Raw genomic sequence first — 6,255 nt, 5'->3', positions numbered from 1 at the left:
TTACATAATGTATAGCGTCTACAAGTGATAGTTTTAGAGTTAGAACAATAAAAATGTCTATGTTGTTCACCACAAATATATATATATATACATATGTGGTGAAATGGAAGAAATATTAAATTATATCATAAGAACAGACACGCCATCATCACTCGAATATAACGGCGTACGGCCGTATATAAAAACTGGTGTTCCGCATGCTCACAAAATAATAATGTTATATGTTTGCTATGATGGTACAAGATATAGAAAAATGATGCTACTAACTCTCGTCTTTACGTATCGTGAGTCTTAGATCCTGTATGTTACTAATCGGTGATTTTAGGCGTTGTCCTGAAATGCCCAATTTAAGGACATGTACCACAAAACTTACATAACGCATATGGTGTATATATATACGTATAGATATTTGTACGAACTGCGCGTACTCACCTCTGGTCGGTTCGCTTCTACAGAAGGCGATGGATGATACTAAGATAATTATTTTGATTTTGCTGCTGTGGTTGCTGTCGCGGTCGTTCCTTCGGATCAAGTTGCCAATTTGCTATCACAATGAGGCAATCGCCTGATCACTTTCCGTCACTACTCTTGTTTCATATACTCCAGTCTTTTGCACTGCTCTTAAGACTCCCAAGGAGCCCGTCTGTTGCTTGCTCGATTTTTCAGCCCTCGGTCTCGTTGTTCTCTCCGACAGTTTCGAACTCTGACAACTCGGCTCCGGCGAGCAGCGAGCGACGGTGCAGTACTTGCATTCACGTTGTGCGTTCGTCTCAGGAACAAGGAACACTCTTCCAAAATGGCGGCTAGGAGCGCGAGGGCTGCTAACTGTGAGACTCCATTTGAGTCCACGAGTAGGTCGTGTGTGTAAGGGGCAGCTCCGTGGGTGACGGGGGTAAAGCTGGTGCACACGACGGCGGTGGTAATTATCCACTACGGTATTCGCCTATATATCAATATGTAGGTATATGTCAAAAACATAGGAGAAACTAATGCTAATGCTCCTGACTTCGCTGTATTTAAGGGAACAGATCAATTTTTGAGCCAATGAAAAAGGTTTGGGTTGTTTGAGTGGGAAGCATGAGAGAGTATTGTTCCCCTTTAGCCTGTGTATATACCTGACGTATGTAGCGTATGTATACACGTGCAAAATGTCAAACATGGGATCCGTTTTCTAATTCATTTTATTTTGGAATAAATATAAACTTACTTCCTTTTCTATTAAGTAAATTATTAATATTATTGATATTTAGACTGAGTGACCGTCGCCTCTCGAACTTGTATGAAAAGGAAACGTATGCTTTTCCAATACATGATATTACATATGAGCTGCGCTACACAAAATTTCTGAATTAGCCCGATCTCTAGATGGACGGATATACCCACGATTTCGCCAGAGTTTTTAGACTAATAGAAATGTGGTATCACGACTGCCTCACAGTGTCCGTACCGTACGTAAGATGTATCGTAAAATCAAACTACGTAGGAAATATAATTAAAATTGTAACATCTATAATAACAGTTAGAGTAGAGAATTTATCAACGATTCTTAGTCTGTATTCTTGCTTCGATAGTTTTGCGCAGCACAAACATAGAATTTATTGCAACGCACTATCATAGTCCAACAATAAAGCAAAAAGCATCATAAATGAAGCACCATTAGTGGCTTACTCGAAGCCCTCTAAAGCGCGATAGAAGCTAAGAAAATAGATCAAAAAGCTCTACTATCAGAGCAACGATGGCCGACATATATGCCCGTCAGAAGTTAACAACGTTCGTTGCGTAGTCAGCTAATCATAACCGATTCTGTCAAGCTCTGCTGTAAACATCGAGGGCAATGTTATTGAAAAATCCTTATCGTTATACTTGGTCAACGCTGTTGGACACGATGGCCTTTCTCCCACGACCAGCGTCTGCTTACATCTATTGTGAGTGCTGAACTTCATTTCTGTTCAGGCGCGACCTCTCTAACAACCGATCCTAAAAATTAGTTTGAAGCAACGCGAATGGACCGCGTTACAGATCTCGACTCTAAGGAATTGCCGCTGCTTCAAATGGTCGGTAATACATTTTAGTAAAATTTTGTTCCTTGGATACTGCCCAGAGAGAAACCTTCATAGTCTGTAATTTCGGGGCTCTTGATTCATCGAATGTTCCCCTACATTTGGTGGATTAGTGATATTTTAGGTGCATGGACCAGCCTCATTTGCTTGTTGTATACAGTTTCCAGGCAGGTGAAGGGTTTTCGAATTGTAAACTAGATGTTCTTATTCATAAAGCACTGCGCCTGAATTCGCGACCAACCTTGAAGGCGGTCAGATGACCTTTTTGTGAAGGCTAATTGCGCATTTCAGCTGCCTTCAGTGAAAATTCCTCTTTCGAAGGGTTGCTGGCGAGATAGATTCTGCAACGAAGGCTTTTAATTTACAAGACACATACACATATCCGCCTGTGAGTCAACACATGGTACTTCGATGTATGGCTAGGTTGAAATCCCGTAAACTTGCTAAAATGGGTCCTTCCAGGTCCTCCTTTGTTATCATACGATATCGGTTTTCCGACCATCGTTGTCATGATGCTCAAGCTTTATGGTTTCTTGTCGCGCGTTGGAAGTAGCCGATGAAGCTGCTTATAATGTTCGAGCCTTTGAATTTATCGCGTTAAAAGGCATCAACCAAATCGCTTAGAGTCAACAGCGCTGCCGCCAAGTTACAACCCGCCAATCGTATACCTATATTTATACATTGCAACAATAACGAGGTTTGACTGCTGAAGACTGATGATTAACTCGCTGGCGGTAGGGTGTAACGACTCACAGTTGGGTGGAATTAAGAATACATTTATGGTAATTTTGTTCTCGGCGCTTCACCAAGGCTCAACCCTCGGCAGCAGCTTCCGTGACGTGTGGAGGTGCTGGCGTAGGGGATTGACCGTTTTAGCTGTCACGAGGTACAAGACCATATGTCTACACAAAACTGGCGTGCCCTCGTGACGCGGGCAATCATGGCTCCGTTCTCGACATTCCCCGTCGATACGACAAGTCGAGAATCTACATTACTCAGACGCACCCCCGCTGATTATCGGTGACTCTTCGTTGTTGTCCCCTAGCGTATAAGGCCGTATATATATATATATATATATATATATATATATATATATAAGGGATCTATTTATATGGTCTGAGTTTAATGTGAGATAATCTAGAAGCTCGAGCCGGAGCTGACAATTGGGATGCATTTTAACAGGAATTCAACGAACGTTTCCTCAGGAAATTGGTTGTAACTTCTCTGCCTAATGAATAGAATTTCGCCCTTGAATGAAGCTCAGACCCAAACAAAACGAGCAAACAAAAAAGAATGAGTATTTCAGGTAAAAAAAGCGATTTCTCTACGTGGGAACCTGATTGAAGAGACTTCTGTCTGTTAATCCGGGGGCCCACGTCGCTCCTTCCTACCAGTGTGAGATTTAGGCTGATTTGGCGTAAAGTATAGAGGAAGAATTGAGAATTAGTTGGGGCAGAAATAAATCTAACCGATGAAGTTAGTCCCACATTCAACCCATATAAAATAGGTTTTGCCAGAGTGGCGCCTGGTTATACATTAATAGTATTACACAAATTCTTTTAAAAAGTGACTTCTAAGCGCTCGTATCTGATTGCTAATAATACAGCCAACATCAATGCACTATGAAGCGGTAGCAGCGGTGGATAGGCAGCCGACATAGACGCAGTGGTCATGAACTTGGCCGAAATGTGTGCTGGTTCTAATAAGCGCTTATTGGCATTTGAAAATGAAAGACCCAAAAAAGCTAGTTTGAAAGGATTGAGCGACTAGCAAAGAAGGGAAAATGGCCGGCTAACGAAACACTACTTTAACGTCGGAGGTATCTCCATCTCCAATGTAGTTCAATTCGTAGATATCAAAGGAGGAGAAAGTGAAAGAGTTTAACGGTTAATTTATATGTTCACTTTCTCCTCCGTAAACGTAAGCACACGTAAGGTACTTTAAATAACTTAATAAATTATAATTTAAGCGTAAGAGGACATTTGTATATTTTCCAGTAGGACACACTGTCTGGTCGGCCTTAATAGATTAGAGATCGCAACAGTGGGTCCAAGGGCCAGTGAAATCCGGTATGCTCATATAGTTGAGTTGGTCGCCAAAGCTTGCCCTAAGTGACTTTTCAGCTAAACATTTAAAGGCTAAACATTTAAATTTTTGTTTGAAAAGGAAAACATGAATGTAATATTGTCTTCGAATACTGATTTTACGTCCCGAGATGCAATTGGCTGATCTAGCGGATCAACTTTGCAGCCATATTCAGCATATTTAAAAAGTTATGCAACTATGTTACGAATAACGTTCTTCTACTAATATATTTTTAAATTAACTAATTCGCTTAATTAAATGTTGGATTGTCAGAAGCTATTTAGTGGGTCGAAAAATTTGACTAACCATTAAACTCTGCACCATTAGCAGGCGACGAGGTCTGGCGAGTAATGCAGAAGGTCATGGAGGAAAACGCGCTTAGAGGCAAAGGTGTTGATTACTGCTGAAAATGAATGCTTACATAGTTATCTTTCTCAAATGAAAGAGCACTGACGTGACCCAACGGATAGTAGTAAAAACACTACACAAGCAGGCCTTTCGCGAGACAACAGTTTATTAAGGGTGCGAGAACGGAAACTCGGAGGTCAAAGATTACAGGATAGGTAACTAGATTTCTGTAATTCAACCGCGAGAATTCAGTGCTATAATGATGGTAGTTTTTAATCGAAACAAAGCATGGGCAATGCGCTTCCTGTTGGCGAAATCTGGGGCTTCTCAATGCACTCAACGAGCTGTGAAACTGTAACTACGAAATAAAATATATGGTGTACTCATTTGCAAAAAATCCATAGCAACAAGTCCGTTTGAAGAACACCATTATTAGATATGAAAAGCTGCTGTGTGTGCTTGAAGTCTTGAGATATAATCACCTACCCAGTATCTCTTAATTTTATTGCGCAAATTTTTAGCGAATTCGAACAACGCCTTCTTTCCGAGAAAGAGGAACTGTATATTAAACGTTTCTTTTTGCCCTTGAATTTAAACTGTTTAAACCTAAATTTATTATTCTTTCATTACAAGTCGTAAATTGGTAAGTCTTTGATGGGAGTATTTAGTGTTCAGTTTTTCGACCTGCTGACTAACTCAGTCAGAATAATCTAATATTATGCTTAAGAACAACACCGGTCGCGTATAATAAGTTAACAGTCAAATACTGATTATTAGAGATATAGCTTTTAAGATCTTCAGTACTGATAGTGGAGAGAATGAGTTTTGGCCATTGTAACAGCTGCAGACTGTAAATATATATTACCAACTGTCTTTGCGCGATGAAATGTATTCAATCCTAATGCCATTAAAGATGTGATCTGGCACATATTGGCTGGGTACCAATGTGTATACATTTGCATATATATATGCTTACATCTCTACATCTATAAAATAGAAATAACGTGGTTAATAAGGTACGAAATATCAATAAAATACCTTTGAATTTGAAGCATTTGCAAGGGTCCAACTCGAAGAATTTATCTATTAAGGTTAGGATTATCAGTATTAACCAGACCAGTTGATCCAGTTTTAAGTCGCTTGTTTCTGCTATACATTAATCGAATGTAAATAAATGAAACCTGCGCCAGTCTTTTTGGTGTTATACAAGATTATATGACAAGTTTACTGTTACAGTGAATTGCAATGTAGGTGCATATACTGAAACTACAAGGTTCTGAACCGGAATATGACAGAATGAAGTATCTTTAGGCTTTATACGGACTTACACATTAATCAGGACAAAACTGAATAATCGTCACCAGCCAAGCTTTTATATTTGGCCATTGATATACCTCTTGCTGGGCTAGAGATAAGTAGGGCTAACACATCTTCGCACGTAGGGAGAATAAGATACATATTTATGATATTTATTTTTCTAAAGTATAAAATATAAAGTATATATTTACTAATTAATAACTAATCACTGCAAAATGCCAAGCAGATCACATGCATGCTTTCTGTATACCGCTAAGCTTTCAACTTACCAACTTATTTCACCTCACATACAATCTATGTGTATACAATTTTTGTTGTTTAGAATTTCTCCTCGGATCTATAACAAAATCTTAATCTAATTCCACACGTATTTTATATTGTTTTGATAATATCCTATTTTTAACATGAATACGGTTCGCTGGTTTTCAAGTAGATAAGTAGAAAT

General features: G+C 39.2%; 1 protein-coding gene and 1 long non-coding RNA gene across 3 annotated transcripts in view; one reads left to right on the top strand and one right to left on the bottom strand.

Annotated features, from left to right (window-relative positions):
* LOC111254391 (uncharacterized) overlaps positions 1–574 on the bottom strand; it is an 11,679-nt gene extending 11,105 nt beyond the window's left edge. The window contains exon 1 of the mRNA XM_022815161.2: positions 433–574. The gene's annotated coding sequence lies outside the window, so the exon portion shown is untranslated. The remainder of the gene's footprint in view (positions 1–432) is intronic.
* The window catches only part of LOC147754192 (uncharacterized), a 6,274-nt gene extending 589 nt beyond the window's left edge, over positions 1–5,685 (top strand). Inside the window, exons 2-3 of one of the 2 annotated variants that reach the window (XR_015317862.1) lie at positions 695–919; positions 4,473–5,685. This is a non-coding gene — a long non-coding RNA (uncharacterized LOC147754192). Of the gene's footprint in view, positions 1–533; positions 920–4,472 lie in introns of both variants that reach the window. The other variant, XR_015317863.1, reaches the window with a different exon arrangement.
* The last annotated feature ends 570 nt before the right edge of the window (positions 5,686–6,255 follow it).

The sequence above is a fragment of the Varroa destructor genome, unplaced genomic scaffold (genome assembly GCF_002443255.2).
Source record: "Varroa destructor unplaced genomic scaffold, Vdes_3.0 BEIS01000007.1, whole genome shotgun sequence".
NCBI classification, from domain to species: Eukaryota; Metazoa; Arthropoda; class Arachnida; order Mesostigmata; family Varroidae; genus Varroa; species Varroa destructor.
The sequence above is the reverse complement of the archived record's forward strand: the minus strand, read 5'-3'. Positions and strand labels throughout refer to the sequence as shown.